Source organism: Sorex fumeus, unplaced genomic scaffold (genome assembly GCF_029834395.1).
Source record: "Sorex fumeus unplaced genomic scaffold, SorFum_2.1 ptg000050l, whole genome shotgun sequence".
NCBI classification, from domain to species: Eukaryota; Metazoa; Chordata; class Mammalia; order Eulipotyphla; family Soricidae; genus Sorex; species Sorex fumeus.
Window position 1 is genome coordinate 16,378,622 of NW_026606107.1, and position 20,137 is coordinate 16,398,758.

Here is a 20,137-nt window from a genome sequence, read left to right on the forward strand (position 1 = left end):
TCAATTTGGCGGGTGAAGGATAATACTCAGAGGTACTCAGGGCTTACTCCTAGCTGTGTGCTCAGGAATCATTCCTGTTTGGCTCAGTGGGCCATATGGAATGCCGCAACGGAACACTGGTCTATAGCATGCAAGGCAAACGCCTGATCTGCTGTACTATCATCTAGACCCCAATTAACACTCATTTAAAGAAACCGAAAGTCCACTATCTATGATAATTTCATGTTTTGTCTTACAATTCTCTGTTCATTGGGCCATCTGCTGACACCTAACAAATTATAGAGGACTTGAGTGAACTCTAACATCTGACACTTCATGAGGGCTCCCAGAGAGCTGATTCTCTTCAGCTGCATAATCCCTTTTTTCCAATTTCTTGAGTAGATGCAATTGTAACTGGGAGTGTATTGACTCATAACTGAACCTAGCAAATTGATTGTAATTGCTAATAAGCTTCTCTTTATTCCGTTGTAGACTGTGAACCCTGCGACATGAGATGCTGTTTCTTTCCAGCTTATCTTTACAGTATGACGTAAATAAAATACATGCTCCCTCAGTGAAAGTCCCAGCATCGTGGAGAGTGGCTAGGCACACGCCCCAGAAGCCCCGCTTGCCTGTCAGATCCAACGTTCTGTCCACAAAGACCACTGATGCCCTGCCCGTGGCGACCTTCCTCCTTTTCGTGGCAGGGGCAAAATTGGCAAGATCCAAAGCGATGATACGTGACTGAGGACACCCACCGCAAAACACTCTTCCCTGACTACTAAATGCTCACACAGAGAACTGAGGCCTGACACCAAGCACCTGATCTGATCTGCAGCAGCAACTCAAGGGGGAGGGCACTGGCATCCACCTCACCCAGGCCACCCAGCTTCTTCTTGTCCGGTCGAGTGCTATTCAGGAGATGCACATCCTGGTGAAGCAGGGGGAAGAGGGAAGCAAAAGCTGGAGTCAGGGCAAGGTGGGGCGCGGCGGGGGCGAGCAACAGCGGGACGTGCAGCACTTCGAGCAGCTGTGTAGTTCATGTTGCCCATCCACTCACACAACTTCTCCTCCAGCTGCTCGAACACCGGCTGCCCCTCCAGCTCGGCTGCAACTGCGGCCGTCACATGGTTAGCTGTGAGGTGGATCCCGGCGTGGCTAACGGCGGTGACCACCACACAGTACTGGAAGTGACTGCGTCAGACAATGTCGCAGAGGGTCTCCACGGTACAACTTTTCAGCAGGCAGCTCAGCACGAACACGGCCTTGGGTTGCTCTGCTCCGCCTCCCTGGGGGGCCAGCTCAAACTCCCCCAGGTGACAGGCAGGATTACCCCACAGTGTCCAGGAGTGAGGAGACCCGCAGCTCCAGTGCAGGCTCTCGGCACAGGCGGCGTCCAAGTAGACCACAGCGCATTTCACTTTGGCCAGTACCTGCTCCCAGTCTTGCTGCGTGAAGGACGGCACTCCCAGGGCACTCGTGGCAGGGGAGTCGCTGATTCGGGGCACACTAGCTCAGAAACTTTGCTCTCAACTCCGGCATCCGGGTACCCAGCTTCCTCGAACTTTGACAGTCAAACGGTTTTGTGCCATCTTTCTGTAGGGGTTGTTTGTGCTCATAAGTGTTTTCCTTCTTATCTTACAGGAGCCCCTTAAATACTTCCTTTAGTTTAGGTTTGAAGTTCGAACTATGAAGTTCCTGAGCTGTTGCTTATCTATTAAATGGAGTATCGTTCTTTTGAGTTTGAGTGAGAGTTTAGCTGGATAAAGTATTGTTGGTGAGGAGTTCATTTCATTGAGTTTTTTTCACTATATCCTACCATTGTATTTGGGCTTGAAGGGTTTCCTCTGATAGGTCTGCTGTGAATCTAACGGGTGCTCCTTTGTATGTGATTTCTGTCTTTGACCTTGCTGCTTGCAGTATTGTGTCTCTATCCACAGCCTCCATCATTCTGACTATATGTCTTGGAGTGTTTTTATTAGGGTCACTTTTAGGTAGCACCCTTCTGGCTCCTTGGATCTGGATGTCTGCATTCTTTAACTCTGGGAACTTTTCAACAATGATTTCTTTCACTGTGGCTTTTTCACTGGGGTTGCCTCCCTGTCCTTATGTTACTCTGATGATTCTAATATTGTTCCTCTTGGTGTCATCCCCTAGGTCTCTGATTCTCTTAAGAGCTATTTTGAGGTCTTTTCCCATTGTTTCTTATTCCCTATGCAATTTCTGTTGCTCATATTCAAGCTCACTGATCTTTTCTTCAGCTGTCTTCATTCTACTGCTGAGGGCACCCACTGAGTTTTTAATTTCATCTACTGAACCCTTTATTTGTGAGACTTCTTTTTGTAGTTTTTTATATCTGCTCTCTTTTCTTCCTGTATTTTCCCAACTATCCATTCCACTGTTTCTTTCATTTATTCCTTTAATTTTCTGTATGTATCCTCCATTGCTTCTTTGAGTAGTTCCTTGAACATCCTCAGCATTTCATCTCGGAATTCATTATTGGAAGAGCATATTTTTGGAGAACCCCTATTGAGGATTCGGGACTCTTTTCTTTGTCCTCTCCTCACAGTGGAGATTTGCGCTGTTTCTTCATGCTGTTGTGGTTGTCTAGAGGTAAAACCTTGGAATTCACTAGCACTGTTCCCTCTTATCATGGGAAAGGATACTGAATAAGGCCGGTCGATGGTGGTCACCCTTCTCCCTTTCTAGAATCTGTCCTTCCTCTCAGGCATTATTCTGTGGTTTATGGCGGGCATCTAGTGAAGCATTGGAGGAGGTGCTCTTTTATATTGGGCTTGTAGAGCTTCTTGCATACTGGTCTTTAGTTAGAATTGGAGTAGGCCAGTGGATTATTGTTGTATTGTAGTTGAGGCAGCCAGCCAGGATTTTTTCCACAGAATTAGGTGATAAAGACTGGAATATGAGTTGAGAGTGCTGGGAGTGGGTATTATAACTGTGGTCACACAGAAAAGGTCATGCCCACTTTTGAGTAGGTCATGCCCCCTACGTGGAGGCCATGCCCCTGGCCCATCCCAGGGACGTGCTGACCTAGGAACCTGCAGAGGAGGGCGCTTCCCTGAAGAGGTGGGCGGTCAGGCTGAACTGGGCTGGTGTTCACAAAAATCTCCTCTGGATGCCTGTCAGTGAGGGCCTGGTGCAGGGCACAGGAAAGGGACGCACTCCCTGATGAACGTGCAGAGGAGCTGACTATAGTTTTGTTAAAGATAGCTGTTACTAATTTGAGGATGGTTCCTTAAACCCATATTTTATTGATGGTTATTATCATGAATGTGTGTTGGATATTGTTGAAACCTTTCTCTATAGCAAGTGAGTTAATCATATGATTTTCTCTTTCCTTTTAGTGATACTGTGTTTTATTTGTGTTAATTGATTTTTATATATCAAACCATAATTACATCCCTGAAATAAATCCCAATTCATCATGGTGTATGATATTTTTGAAATTTTGTTAGATTCAGTTCACTGTCATTTTGCTGAAAATTTTTGCATCAATGTTAATCAAAAAATTGGTCTGAAATATTTTTTTAAATAGCTTTGTTGGCTTTGGGCATCAGTGCAATGTTAGCTTCATAATGAGCTGTTATGAAGAAGTCCTATTTCTTCAAAATTTTTCTAAAAATTAAAGAGCAAAGGCAGTAAGTCATCTCTGTAGTTTTGATAAAACTCATCTGTAAACCCATATTGGCCAGGACTTTAATCTTGGGGAGATTCTCAATCATTGTTTCAATTTCCTTGCTTGTAATTGGACTGTTCAAGCTTTCTACTTCTTCCTCATTCAGTTTCGGGAGATTACATGTTCCTAGGAATTTGTCTATTTTCTTCTAGGATTTTTCAGCTTAACAGAATACAGTTGTTCATAGTAAGTTCTGATGTAGGCTTAGGCTTCTGTGAGTTCTGCTGTAATTTTTCCCCTTTCATTTCAGATCCTATTTATTTGAGCATATTCTCTCATTTTTCTTCATGAGACTAACCAACGTTATGTCTATCTTGCTTATTCTTTTGAAGAACTAGTTCTTGATTTCATTGATTCTTTGCATTGCTTTCTTTGTTTCTGTATTGCTGGTTTCTGCTCTGCTTTTTATTATTTATTTTCTTCTACTAGTCTTGGAATCATTTGTGGTTGTTTCTTCAGACATTTAAGGTGTGCATTAAGGTTTTTGATTTTTTTAGTTTTCTTCTTTCCTTACTGTATTGTTATAATTTTCCCTGAAAAGTTCTGCTTTTGCTGTGGTCGTAGATTTTGTTGACTTTTTTCTCTATTATAATTAGTCCCAAGGAATCTTTTTAGTTCTTCCTCTTTGATCCAGTTGTTCTGTGGCAGCATTTTGTTTAGTCTTCAGGTGTTGCAGTTTCTCTCCATCTTCTTTTAATGGGTTAATTTCTCTGTCTATAGAATTGTAGTCTTAAAGAATAATTAGGATGATGGTACGGTGTTTCTTATGTTTGTGAATTTATGTAAGTTAGACTTATGTCTTAAAATATTATTTGTTCTGAAAAATCTTCCATGTGCTCTCAACTAGAATGTGTATTTGACTTTTTGGGAATGTTAGGCACTGTATACATCCATCTTCTAGTTCCTAATTTAGAACTCATGAGTCTTTTCTTATTCATCTAGGGATCTAATCAGTGTTGACTATGGGGTGTTGAAGTTTCTCATGGATATTTGCTTTACATTCATGTGTTTCTCTAGATTTTTGAGTAAAAGCCTTACAAACGTTGTTACCCCAACATTTGCTGAATATATTTTGATTAGAGTTAGTATTTCTTGGTCTATTGTCCCCTTGATCAGTAAGCAGTAAATAGTCTAAATACTTTCTTTCAATTAGTATAATATGAATATGGATGCTGCTGATTTTTTTCTTTTTTGGTTTTCCATTGACTTTTTAAATTGTTTCTCATCTTTTTCCTCTGAGCAGGTATCTATCCTGTGATTTTAGATGTGTTTCCTGTAGCAGCAAATGGATGGATTTTTCTTGGTCCATCCTGATACTCTTTGCCTTTTGATGAAACAATTTGGTCCATTGACATTCAGGGATATTATTGATATAAAGGGCTATGTTGCCATTTTTATGTGTAAGACAATGGCTTCTACAATTTGTTATTTGTTTTATATAAGTGGCCTTTCAATAATTCATTCAGGGTCTGTTTGGTTATAACAAACCTTGCCAACCCTTGGTTGTCTGAGAATACTTTTATCCCTCGCTCCCATATAAATGAGAGTTTTATTGTATAATGAATGCTTAGGTTGAACTTTTCTCTCATTCAATAATTTGAATAGGTCATTCCATTTTTTTATCTGTACCATTTCATATGGGAGATATGCTTTGATTCTTATGTTATTGTCGTTATATTTAAAGTTTTTCTTCTTTCCTGCTGCTTTATGAGTTTTGTCTCTGTCTTTAGTTTTAACTAGTATGAGTACTATGTGTCTTGGTTTTGTTTTATTTATATCTATTTTGATTAGTGCTCTTTTGGCCTCTAGAATGTTTAAAGTTGTCTCCCTGCAGAGAGTGGGAAAGTATTCAGCTATTGTCTCTCTCACTTCTCTTTTCCCTTTTTCTTCATATTCTGGTATTCCTATAATTTAGACATCATTCTTTCTGTCTTTGTTCATTAAGGTCCTTACGCATTTTTGCTTTTTCACTTCTTTATCAATGCTGCCCTATATTTTGTCTTCAAGTTCTTCTAAATGGTCGACCCCCTGTGAGAGTCTGTTAAGACAGCTTGTTAATTTGATCTTTAGCTACTTTATTTCCCTTTGTATGGAATCTCTAACCTTCTGAAAAAAGTGCTTCCAGTTGGTTAATTTTCTATCTAGTTATTGCATAATTTCACTGGCAAGTACTTGCTTAATCTCTGTTTGCCAATGCAGTGTTGATTTTAGTCCTCATCAGCAAGGCTATAGTGATTTGATGAGCTTAGAAAAATGCTGGGTTTCTGTGACTATCTACAACTGCAACTGAATTATTTAGTTTCCATTTGTTCCTCTAGTTTTGTCGGTATATATTGGGAGAGGTTTATTTTTACAGTTACTTGAAAAGAAATCTGTTATGTTTTAATACCAGGTGGTTACCAATATTACACTTGCTTTACAGGTTATTTTCCTTATCATCCAATGTTTTTTTAATATGCCTCTCCAAAATTGTCAGCTAGTTACTCACTTGAGTTAACTGACATTTACCACCTACCTTCGATATAAGATATATATTAAATAATTAATTTTCAGTGGTTTTGGGGTAGAGATTAGGGTGAAGAGAACTGAGGCCACTGCAAAGGGGCAGGGTCCAGGAACACAGTATGCAGAACCAGGTCCCAGGCCAGGGCTTCCCTTTGTGTAGGTGCATGCATGGGCTTTGAGGCTGTGCAGGGTGCAGGCCTGACCCGCAGTGCATATACCTGAATTGGACGTTACATTCAAATCCCCACAATTATTGTTTTGCTATTAATTTTTCACTGATGATCTGTTAATTATTTATTGTATATTTGAGCATCCTGATTTGAGGTGGCTATAATTTAATAAATACTATATTATATTTATATAGAAATCCTTCATCAATATCATATATCATCACCACTCTTCTAATACAAAATAATAATAAAATAGTTTGAAAATCTATTTTATATATTTATATAGTAGAATAGGCCATTTTTATGCATTATTGGCTCATAATACATTATTCTGAACTTTACTCTTAGGCTGTTTTTATATTCATATATATCTATATATATATAACTATATATATGTATTTGCCAAGTATCTCGTGGATATATTTTATTTTTATCTATTTAATACCACTATTTTTATTTGATTTATTAGTTCAGATTATTCATATGTAAGGTGGGTATTTGTGTAAGAAAGTTATTTTTTGATATTCTAAATGTTTCTACACTTGATCTTAGCCAAAAGGCCGAGAAGCAATGAAGGTACCTGCAGATGAACAAAGACATGCGGGTCCTGGGGCTGAGATCTCCAAGCCTGTTCGGATCAAGGCTGAGCATCCTCCACCCAGATCCTCCAAATTCCAGTAGGCAGGGGTCACACCCACCAACTGGCCTCCTGGTGCCGTGTAATCCCATCAACGGCCAAGACCCAGAGACCATAAAACCCAGCTCTCGGAAGAGAGCAGCTCAGAGTCTCCTGCCCCTCCGCCTGGCTATCCTCGTCAGGGCTCCTTGAAGGGGAGCGGGTTGCATTTACTTTCCCACCACGACCACGGCTCCGGCAGCCGAAGACCTCCAGAACCAGCCACAATTATGCTGAGACCACTCTCCACATGCATGAAGGGACCGGCAGAGGAACAAAGGCTTGTGGGTCCCAGGGTTGAGATCTCCAAGCCTGCTCAGATCGGGGCTGAGCATCCTCCACCCAGATCCTCCATATTCCAGTAGGCAGGGGTCACACCCACCAACTGGCCCTCTGGCACCGTGTAATCCCATCAACGGCCAAGACCCAGAGACTATAAAACCCAGCTCCCGGAAGCGCGCGGCTGCATTTGCAGCCGTGCAACATCTTACTATCTCATTCTTACTTTGGACAAACTGGCAGGCTACCAAATGTAACCTGCCCACACGGCAGAGTCTGGCAAACTCCCCATGGCGTACCCATATGCCAAATACCAGTAACAATGATGGGTCTCGTTCTCCTAACCCTGAAAGAACCTTGAATATGGCACTTTAAAAAAAATCTCAGGGCTAGGACGAAGAAGACATTACTGGGGTCTGCTCGAGGCAATCGACCAACAACAGGATGGTCGTGATCGTCGTGATCGTGATATTTGGAATTCTTGTGGTTTTCCTATAACAAACCAAATCAGAAGCACTATTTTTTCTTCTGCACAGACATATAAACCATTCCAAAAACAAATACAAAATAATAATATAAAACTTTTGCATAGCACGTAGATAAAAGCTAACAAGACTATAGTATCAAGTACATTTTCTAAGAAAGTGAGAGTAGACTTCAACCATATTCAGTCTGATTTGTGTTCAACTTTAAAAAATGAAAAGAAAAAGCAGAGAACAGTGAGACAACAGCAAATAGAGAGGCCCGTCTACAGCCGCAGATGCCCAGATAAGTGGATGGTCCAGAGGGGACATCTTCTGCATTTTCAGAAGTGCAGAAACTGGCAGTAAGACTCAGGATACTCCAACATATGGCTCCTCCCCCAAGGTAGTTTATTGGTAGGGGGCACTATTTTACGGGTGGCAGTCTCTCATGGAGGCAACAGTTTATCTCCCTTTCCCAATTGCATTGGACCCACTTCTCAGCCTTTCATACTGAACTATCAGGAGGGTAGCCTGGCTACCCCAACCACATTAGGCCAGTAATCCATTAGCCTATTCCAATTAACATACTCCCAAGACTCACAAAAATAGCAGTGAACACCTGAATCAATGTGGGCCCTAATTTAAAAGTAACAGTAAGTTCCAACAAAAGAGTATGTGCCCTAAAATAGTGCTAGAGGCCCAACGCAGGTCACACAGGAGCATCAAAGAGGAAGGTAATACCTTGAAGGGGAAAGAGGAGACCACCATCTACAAAACGCCCCCAGAGTCTTCCCTGGAAGTAAGAGGGGCTCATTGATATCGTACTAGATAGATTCACTAGCAAACTACCTCAGCATCATAGGGAAATAGCAGAGATCTCTACCACAAGTAATGGATGAAGAAAAGAGTCCTGAAGTCTCAACAAAGAATATCCACATACATTATCTCTCTGATAGAGAATTCAGACACTAAAGGGTGAAGATGTTTAATGAGCTCAAAGAAACAGTGGAAGGGATATCCGATAAAATACAGGACTATATGAAAAAAAGAAAAAACAGTGTGCTTCTCCCTTCTCTATCTGAGCTCCCTTTTCCTCTAGCATGTGTGGCTGGCGTCCAAGCCACGGAGCAAAATTCCTGGTACTAATCTAGGGGCTGGAGCGATAGCACAGCGGGTAGGGCGTTCGCCTTACACGCGGCCAACATGGCCGACCCGAGTTCGATTCCTCCGCCCCTCTCGGAGAGCCCGGCAAGCTACCGAGAGTATTCGATATGCCAAACACAGTAACAACAAAGTCTCCAATGGAGACGTTACTGGGCCCGCTCGAGCAAATCGACGATCAACGGGAGGGCCTTTACCTTTACTTTTAATCTAGGCCACTCTTGGGTGTTAATCTCCTATTTTGTTACTTTATGTTCCCCAGATGAATGCAATATTTCTGTGTCTATCCTGCTCTTTCTGACTCATTTCATTTAATATGATACTTCCCATGTAGTACCACTTATATGTAAATTTCATGACTTCATCTAACTCCATTGTGTAGATGTACCAAAGTTTCTTTAACCAGTCATCTGTTCTCGGGCACTCAGGTTTTTTCCAGATTCTAGCTATTGTAAACAGTGCTGCAATGAACAAACAAGTGCAGATGTCTTTTCGACTATACTTTTTTGCATCTCCGGGGTATATTCCCAGGAGTGGTATTGCTGGGTCAAATGGGAGCTCAATTCTATTTTTTGAGAATAGTCCATACTGTTTTCCAAAAGGGCTGAACCAGTTGACATTCCCACTAGCAGTAAAGGAGGGTCCCTTTCTAGCCTGAAAGTAGACTATAAATCAAACATGACTGCCACTCAATGCCTCTTTTGCAAACCACAACACCCAAAAGTAGAGAGAGAGAGAAAACAAAAGGGAATGCCCTGCCACAGAGGCAGGGTGGGATGGTGGGGATGGGGGGTGGGAGGGATACTGGGACCTGTGGTTGTGGGAAATGGGCACTGGTGGAGGGATGGGTACTTGAGCATTGTATAATTGAAACCCAAGCACAAAAATTTGTAAGTCTACAACTGTACCTCATGGTGTTTCACTAATAAAAATTGAAAAAAAACAGTGGAATTTCCAACCAATATTGGAGGAAATAAGAGCAGAAATATGAAAGCTACACTTTTATTAATGAAAGTGTCATAAATAAAATCATTAGGTAGATGAAATGGAAACCTCAATGGGTAAGTTTTAAAGTATTGATCATTGTATAATCGAAACCCAAGCTCAAAATTTGTAAGTCTACAACTGTACCTCATGGTGTCTCACTAATAAAAATTTTTAAAAAATTAGAATGACAACAGTTAAAGACAGAATTGATGAACTTGACGATGAGTGATGAGCAGCCTTAAGCATCCAGGTAACAACGGAAGATAGAGATCTCAAAATAGCTCAAGGGCAGGTAAGAAACCTATGGGATGAATATAAGAGAGACAGCCATAAAAATACATACCAGAGGGACAGAAAAGCATACTCAATGAGGTAGTAACAGATAAAGACATCACTGCTGAAAAGTTCCCAGAGCTGGAGAATGCATTCAGATGCAAAAATCCCGAAGGGTACCAGATAAAAGATCGTAATAAAAAATACTTTGTCATATCATAATCAGAACAATGAATACCATAGATAGAGACATAATACTGTAACCAGCAAGATAAAAGAAGGAAATTACATTCAAAGGAACATCCATTAGATTTACAGCAGACTTATCAGATGAAACACTCTGGATCCCAAGACAGTGTTGGGATATAGTGTAAAAATTCAATGAAATGAACGCCTGACAAGAGTATTGTACCCGTCTAGATTTTCATTCAGATTTGAAGGATTGATATACAACTTCATAGGTAAACAACAGCTGATGAACTTCAGAGACTCAAAACCAAGTTTCAAAGAATGATTGAAGTGGCTAATGTAAAAGAAGATAAACACCCCAAACACAACAAACTTCTACAGAAAGATGGCACAAAATCCCATGTCAATAATATCTCATTGCCAGTGGCATAAACGCACCAATTAGGAGATACAGTGGCAAAATTAATTGAAAAATTGAATCCAACATTCTGCTGTCTACAAGAAACACATTTAAAATTTTTCACAACAAACACATACTCAAAGTCAAAGGTTTAAAGACAATTCTTCAAGCAAAGAACTCCTTCAAAAGGCTGTGGTGTTCATACTAGTATCTAATAACATACATTTCAGGTTTAAAAATTTTAGAAGGGACAGTGAAGGCCATTACTTAATAAACACCAAATATGTATATAAGGAAGAATTGCACCCCTAAACACTCAAGTAGGGATGATCAAAAAACTTAAAATAACTGCTAATAGACATAGAGGACAATGGTAGCAACACAACAGTAATTGACTTCAACATCACCTTGTCACCTCTTGGTAGATCAATGAGACTGAAATTCAGCAAGGAACAACTGCCATTGAAGAAAGAAGTGGATCAGAGGGGGTCTAGTAAGTATACAAAGGGTTTTACATAAGCTGAATACACATCCTTCTCCAGTGCATAAGGGACATTCTCCAAGTTAGATCACATGCTGGTCCACAAAACATAACTCAATAGAATGAAGAGGATATAAATTGTAACAACTATCTTTTCATACCATGATGCCCTGAAAATTGAAGTTAATCACACAAAGAAAAAAGATAATAAAAAAAAACCACCTGGAAATTAAACAACTCAATGCTGAACAACCCAATGGGTTACAGAGGAAATCAATGAAGAAATTGAAAGATTCCTGGAAACAAATGAGATTGAGAACACGAGCTACCAGAACTTGTGGGACACACCTAAGTCAGAGTTAAGAGGAAAGTGTATAGCTCTACAATCGTTCATCAGGAAGGAAGAAAGGGCCCAAATAACTTGACTTTATAGCTTAAGATCTTAGAAAATTTCCAGCACAAGGAGGGCATACCAGGCAGGAGGAAAGAAATAATAACACTTAGAGCAGAAATCAACAGCTGGAATCCCAAAAACCAACCTGAAAATTTGATAAAACCAAAAGCTGGTTCAGTAAGAAAATAAACGAAATCGATAAATCACAAAAAAGAGAGAACCCTAATACACCAAATCAAAAATAAAAAGGGGGGCATCACAATAGAAAATAAAGAAATTCAAAAGATCATCAGAGATTACTTTAGAAACTGTTTACCACTAAAGAAGAGAAACTAGAAAGAAAACGGATAAATTTCTGGATTCTTATAACCTACCAAGACTGAATCCAAAAGACTCAGAATACCTGAACAGATCTATCACTATCGAGGAATTTGCAATGGTACTCAAAATCTCCCCCAAGCAAAAGCCCTGACTTAGATGGATTTACTAGTGAATTCTTCCAAACCTTTAAATATGACCTATTTGCAATCTTTTTCTAGCTTTTCCAGGAATTTGGAGAAACTGAAACACTTCCAAACAGTTTCTATGAGGCGCAAATCATCCTGATACTGAAAGCAGTCAGATACCACAAAAAAGAGAATTACAGGCCAATATTCCTGATGAACATAGATGTAAAGATACTTAGCAAAATACTATTAAGCAGAATCCATGACTCATCAAAAAGATCATACAATACGACCAAGATGTATTAATTCAAGGATTAATTCAAAGAGATGTATTAATTCAAAGAGATGTATTAATTCAAAGAGATGTATTAATTCAAAGAGATGCAGGGATGTTTTAATATTTGCAAGTCAATAAATATAATACATCAAATCAATAAAAGGAAAATTAAATCCATATGTTCACATCATTAGATGCAGTGAAAACATTTGACAAGATCTATCACCATTCATGACAAAAAATAAAACACTCAACAAAATGGGAGTTGAAAGAACTTTCCTCAATATAGTTACAGCCATCTACCACAAGCCCAAAGCAAGCATTATTCTCAAAGGGGAAAAAGTAAAAGCCTTCCCTCTAAGAACGAACATGAGCAACCTTGTTGCTTGACTAGAGAAATAACTCTTGTAACCCAGTAATAGAACTACATACCATAGCATATAGGGAAGAAAAAGTTTCTAAGGGTATCCATTTAGAAAAGGAAGAAATCAAGCTCTCACTATTCACAGGCGACATGATACTATACTTAGAAAACCCTAAAGTGTCTACCAAAAAGCTTCTAGAAACAATTTGTATTGTGTAGTGACAGGTTAGAAATGCAATACACAAAAGTCCATGGCTTTCCTATATTCAAAACAATGAAAGAGAAGAAAATAAATTATAAAAAACATCTTCATTCAGAATTGTGCCTCAGAAAATCAAGTACCTCAGAATCATCTTAACTGAGGATGTAAAGGAACTGTACAAAAAAAACTACAAAACACTACTTCAAGAAATAAAAGAGGTCATGAGGTAATGGAGACACATCCCCTGTTCATGGGTCAGAAGGACTAACATAGTCAAAATAGCAATACTCCCCAAAGCATTGTTGAAGATTCAATGTGGTTCCTATAATGATATCCATGACATTTTTCAAAGAAATTATATTAAACACTCAAAAAATTTATATGGAACAATAAACTATGCAATCCTTAGAAAAAAAGAAGATGGGAGCATTACTTTCCCCAACTTTAAAATGTACTACAAGCAGTAATAATTAAAACAGCATGGTATTGGAATTTAGAAAGGCCCACAAGCCAATGGAATAGAGCTGAATATCCTGATACACATCTTCACATATCTGGTCACTTTATTTTTGATAAGGAAGCAAGAAATATGAAGTGGAGCAAGGAAAACCTCTACAACAAGTGGTTCTGTGTAAATGAGCAGCTACATGTAAAAAATGTACTCAAATCTCTCTCTAATGCATGGCACCAACATCAGATCAAAATTGATTGAAAACCTGAATATTAGATCTGAATCCATATGGTACATGGAATAAAATGTAGGCAAAACCTTCCAGGACATTGAAGCTAAAGGCTTCTTAAAAGACTAAATACCACTCACTAGGCAAGTGGAACCAAAGATAAATAAATGGGACTCCATTAAAACTAAGAAGTTTCTGCACCTCAAAAGAAACAGTGACCATGATACAAAGACAGCCGATGGAATGGGAAAAAATGTATTCATCTGATAGCCATCTGAAAAGGTTTTGGTATCAAATATATACAAGTAACTGATAGAACTTCAAAAAAACCCATCCAACCCCATCAAAAGTATGGAGTAGAAATGAACAGAAACTTCCTCAAAGAAGAAACTGAAATGGCCAAAAATGGCCATGAAAAACTCTTTCCATCACTAATCATAATGAAGATGCAAATCATCACCATAATGCGATATCATGTCACACCACAGAGCCTGGCACACATCCAAAAACACAAGAACAAGACGTGCTGTTATGTATGCAAAGGGAAAGGGACTTTCATTCACTGCTGGTGGGAATGTTAACTTGTCTAGCCTTTTTAGAAAACAATAAGGAAATTCCTCATAAAATTAGAAACTAAGCTTCCATTTGACCCAACAATACCGCTACTGGGAATATGTCCTGGGGAACCAAAAACACAGAACATAAACACCATCTATACTTCTATATTCATTGCCACACTATTCACAGTATCCATAATCTGGAAACTTCCTGAGTGCCTTAGAACAGACTACTGGATAAAGAACATATGGTACATTTACAGAATGGAATACTACACAGCTGTTAAGAAAAAATAAGTCATAAAATTTGTGAATAAATGGATGGGTATAGATAGTATCATGCTAAGTGAAATGAGTCAGGAGAGGGACAGATATAGAGTGACTGCATTTTTTGTGGTACATTAAAATATTATGAGACTAATATCCAAGGCCAAGGAAAGCAGGGGAAGAAGGACTGAAGGAAGCACAGAAGGAATCTCCCACACGTGTGTGTCTGAGGGGCCCGAGGATAGTTAAGGTCGAGAAGGTACAAGTATGACAATAGTAGTTGGAAATAGAAGGAACCAGTATGACAAAAATAGTTGTAAATGATCACGCTGAATAATAACTGATTGTTGAAAGTAGGTTAAGGGATATACATAACTTTTAGTATCTGTATTGCAAACTACAATGCCCAAAAGTACAGAGAGAGTAAGAGAGCTAGTGAGATGAATGGAAGGAGGGGGAGAGAAAGAGAGAACGAGAGAGACAGACAGACAGACAGACACAGAGACAGACAGAGACAGAGAAGACATAGAGAGAAGGAAAAGTGCCTGCCACAGAGGCAGGCTGGATGAGGAGGAATTAGGGGTTGGGAGGGAATCTGAGGACATTGATGCTTGGAAATACACACTGGTGGAGGGATAGTTGTTGGAACACTCTATGACTGAAACCAACCATGTACAGCTTTGTAATGGGCTATCTTAAGGTGACTCAATTAAAAACTAATTAAATAAAATTTTAAAAAATTCACTTGATCACTTGACATCCCGTTACTCATCGATTTGCTCGAGCATGTGCCAGTAAGGTCTCCGTTCATCCCTGTTGTGTGCTAGTGTAGCCCAATGGCGTCTGCTCATTCTAGCAGCACAAAGAGCCTCAAATCGATCATTCCAGGTCTTAACGAAGAAGTCTGACCATCTCGTAGGTGGGCGGCCACACGGTCTTTTGATGTCCTGTGAAATCCAGTCGGTAATGGCTCTAGTCCAACGGTCATCTCTAAATCTCATTACGTGTCCAGCCCATCTGATTTTCTACACCTTGACAAAGAAGACAGCTTCCCTGATTCTTGACCGTCTACGGAGGTCAGAACTCCGGATTCTTTCTCTCATTTGAGTAAAATGTGATACTCCAAGCATAGCTCTTTCGATTCCTCTTTGGGAGACCCTAATCGAGTTCTCATCCTCTTTTCATAGGGCCCAGGTCTCTGAGGCGAATGTTACTGCAGAAAGAACGGTGGAATCGAAGAGATGTGCCCGGAGCCAGATGTTCTTCATCCTCTTAGCTATTTCTTCGATGCTCTTGAAGGCGTTCCAAGCTGCTCTCTTCTTCCTGCGCAACTCAGGTGCCAGGTCATTCATTTGTCAGGAATAAGACTGTTTCTCATGAACATTGTCTTTGTGAGATTCAGCTGTAATCCGACCTTTCCACACTCAAGGTCAAAGTCGGTCAGCATTTGTGCCACTTGGCTGATGTTTGGTGTCATTAAAACGATATCATCAGCAAAGCAGAGATGGTGTAGTTGCTGACCATCTATCTTCACTCCCATTCCTTTCCATTCTAGTTGTTGCATGATGTTCTCGAGCGTGGCACTGAAAAGTTTCGGTGAAATAGTGTCACCTTGCTGAACCACTCTCTTGACATTAATGATCACTTCTTTGTAGAATGGTGAGATCCTGGTAGTGAATCCGTAATAGAGCTCACAGATGATCCTGATGTAATGAGTTTGAACGCCCCGATGAGCTAATTAATTGTTAAAAATAATTAATTACTAAAAAGTAATTGATTTTTAAAAGCCTAATAATGAACATGTACCACAGCCATTCTATCTTAGAACCTGCCTCTTACTGATAATTGCTAGCAAACACATCTTTTAATTTTTTTAAATTTTTAAATTTGATTTTATGCCAGAGCTAGCGGTTCTCAGGGGTTACTCCTGGCTCTGCTCTCAGGAATTACTCCTGGAGGATTCAGGACACTGTATGGGGTGCCAAGGTAAACCTGTGTGTGCTGTGTGAAAGACAATCTACCTGATGTACAATAACTTTGACCCCCCACATATTTACTTTCAAATTCAATAAATTATTTGAAGTCACCCAGTAAAATGAGTAACTAGAAAATATGCAATATTAGAATTCATGGTAAGGTATTTCAGCACCTTTGTAAAACAACTAATATAGTTATTTAAATTTAATAAAATGCATATTTAAAAATATCTATCTTATTTTTTAAAATTTTTTATGTAGAAGTACTATCTATCTCATTTTTAAATGAAAATTGAAAGTGTTCAGAATTGTATGCTTTATATCTTGCAGAGTTCACAATAACCCTGAGATATTTGTATTGTAAAACTTTATTTTTTTGTTATATTCCTGCCAAGAGCCAGATAATTACGAGATTGGTTTCTGTGCGTCTTTTGCTATGGCCATGTCGGAGAGCTGCTCGTAGGGGCAACTCATGACCTCGGTAGGGCGGGAAGGATGAGCTGGTGCTGCTCCCCATGCCATGAGGCTGCAGTTGCCCTGTCAATTCCGGCTTATACCTGGCTTTCCAATAAGCTCTGAGGCAGTGGCCACCTTGCTGCCAGGGGAAGGGCAGGGGGAGGCGGAAGGGACAGACACCCTTTCCCTCCCAGGGAGGCATGGCTCCATAGTTTAACGCATAGTCCATTCACTTTTATGCCACAAGTTGCTGGGCTCTGGATTAAGTCCTTGTGCCTCTGAGGCCATGGCCGTGCCGGAGAGGTCCTGCACATTCTTTAGTCTTGGGTGGTGTCTGTCCATGGTGACTTTGCTTGTGGACCTGTCTTTACATCCCCATGGGGTTGAGGGGCAGATTGCTCACTCGAGACACTGTCACAGTGTGCAGAATCAGAGACATCCCATGGGGCCTGGCTGCTTCCCTGCACGCATGCCTCTCCTCCCTGGCCTCAGGGCTCCTCCTTCCAACCTTGAGATCACAGCAGGTTTTACTCCGAAAAGCCCTGAGGACAGTGTGTTACATGGCGCATCACCATTGTCTGCAGCTTCTATAGTGCCCGCAGCAGGGGGTTCCATGGAAGCACCCAAACAGAAGGAGAGCCTCTGGTCCAGGAGAAACTGTCAATGAGAGAATGCTCTGAAACTTGAGAGGTGAAGCACAAATTCTTTTTCAGCTCACTCGTATTCAGTGACCCAGTTCCCAAATCAAATTGCCGCAATGAAAATTCCTGAAGCTGTGATTAAATTTCTGGGCAGAGTAAATCAAAAGCAAGTCACCATCCTCTCCAGCCTCTGTAATTCCCAAGGGTCAGCAGGAGTCTCCAAGGAAACACCGGAACAGAAGGGGGAGCCTCTGGTCCAGGGGATATTGACACTGGGGAAATGCTCTCTGGGCAGTGATGCTCAGGGCATCCCGGGGAGGGGCCGCCGCCCCCGTACTGGCAAGAGTGATGCCGGGGCTCACAAGGCGGAGACCATGGAGACTGGGGCGCCCAGAGAGACTGCTTGGTGGCCAGTTAGGAAACCAGCCCGTTGGGACCCCCGTTCTGCCCTGGGCGCCCCCTTCTCGCCCCTCCTCCACTCCTTACGCTCCAACTATAGCCTGTTTTGTAAAACTTTAGTTCAGTCAACTCAGTGATGTATTTGAAGTAACACAGATGAAGTTCAACAAACATCACATAATTAAGCATAGGTATGAAGGCCAGTACAAGGATAATTGATAAATCTTATGGACAAGGAAGAATCTGCGTTCTGAGTAGGTTTTGTTCAGGGATCTTTTAACAACTTTCTTTAGGGAAGGATGTTCCATGCAGTTGTGCTCAGAGCTTACTCGAGGCTCTGTACCCAGGGATCACTCCTAGAGGTGCTTGGGATACTATATATGGTTCTAGTGATAGAATCTGAATCACCAGTGTACAAGGCAAGTGCGTTACCTAGTGCACTATCCCCTGTGCCCCTTATTATCATATTTTAAATGCAATTTACCTTCTCTTTTCTATTTTTGGGCCACATTAGTGGTACACAGAGCTTACTCCTGGCTCTTCACTCACACATCACTCCAAGAGGAGCTCAGGGAATCGTATGGAGTGTTGGTGATCAAGCCATGCAAGCCTCATGCAAAGGCAAGCACCCTTCCTGCTGTACAACCTCTCCTGCCATGTTAGTTCTCCTTTATTCTCTCACATTTTTGAGTATTATTTGCCAGTTGTTTATGTTCCTCCAGTTTAATCGACTAATCTGGTATATTTACTCTGTAATCACACAGTGAGACTTCATATTTTTCAACTTTTATTTGGAAAAGAAGGTGAAGAAATATTGATTGACCCAGTTATCAAAATTAACCGAAAAACTGTAAATAAGAAAATTGTGTGGTATTTTGCAAATGGTTTTTCAAGGATTTTCACTGTAGTATAAAATTTAGCTTTTGTAGTGAGCTGGGAATATACAGAAAAAGGTGTGATTTATTACTATAAGCAAAGATTTTGATTTATTGATCATTGATAATGTGAACTATTTTAGAGATTACTCTCAGGGGTCTATGCTGAACCTTTATGTTGCTGATATTTTCCCCTGAAAACTGAAAGAAGTACAGATATTGAGGACCCTGGATTTTCCTCAGAATCTCTCTTTTGGCCCCAAGGTCAGGACTCACTCTGCTTGTGAAGTGGATATGAAAGAGGAGGGCTGATTATCTGCTTAGCCATCTCATCTTGTTCTGCCCAGGCAGCCCTAAAAACTGAAGGAAGGATAGGATCACCTCTCCACAACTCACCGTAAATATAAAAAATACACTCTAACTGTAGACACCTAACCACACAACAACATACAAGAAAAAAAAACCCAAATTGCAAAGATCAATGCAGAAAACCACCAGGCTTAGTGAGTGAAGATCCTAGTCTAAAAACGTAAACACCAATAATAAGCTATATAACATCTCTGCTAAGGAATTTAGGATGTAATTGTTGAAGATGCACAAGGAGCTCAATGAACACACTGCCATAAACAGCCATAAACAGCAAGAGGATATGAGAGATGAGATGAGGAAAATACGAACAGAAATAGAGTATCTGAAAAACCTTTTATGTGAAAATGAAAATCACTGGAAGGACTCAGAAGCCGAATAAAAGCTTCTGAGGACAGAATCAGTGAGCTCCAAGATGAGGTTTAGAGAATCTCCAGACAATATGAGAAGATAGAAAAAGCCTTAAAACATAGAAAAAGAGAACTTTAGGATGAATTTGAAAGGAGTAATATAAGAATTGTCAAGGTTTCAAAGGGAAATGAAGACAACTGTGATGAAGAAGGAAGCAATCAAAACCCCATAACACTAATCTCTCATAATCTCTCATAGTCAATGGGTTAAATGCACCATTTAAGAGACACAGAGTGGCAGAATGAATTAGAAAATTCAACACAGCATTCATCTGCCCGCAAAAAACACATTTTAATAGTTAAAGCAAATACATACTCAAAGTAAAAGGTTGAAGACAATTCTTCAAGCAAACAGCCAACGCAAAAAAAGGCTGGAGTGGCCATACTAGTATCAGATAACATTGTCGTCAGGATAATAAATGTTATAAGAGACAGCAAATGTCATTTTTCAGTGATCAAGTGATCTGTACATAAGGAAGAACTCATACTCCTAAATGTATATACACTTAATGAAGGACTAGAAAAATACTTAAAACAGCTGCCAATAGACTTGAAGAATGGCATTGATA

The 20,137-nt window shown here is 40.2% G+C and overlaps 2 pseudogenes; both read right to left on the bottom strand.

The window, feature by feature from the left end:
- Window positions 1–276: 276 nt before the first annotated feature.
- On the bottom strand, window positions 277–16,895 carry LOC130032605 (sec1 family domain-containing protein 2-like; annotated as a pseudogene).
- Window positions 6,834–6,920, bottom strand: LOC130032679 (uncharacterized; annotated as a pseudogene).
- Window positions 16,896–20,137: the final 3,242 nt, after the last annotated feature.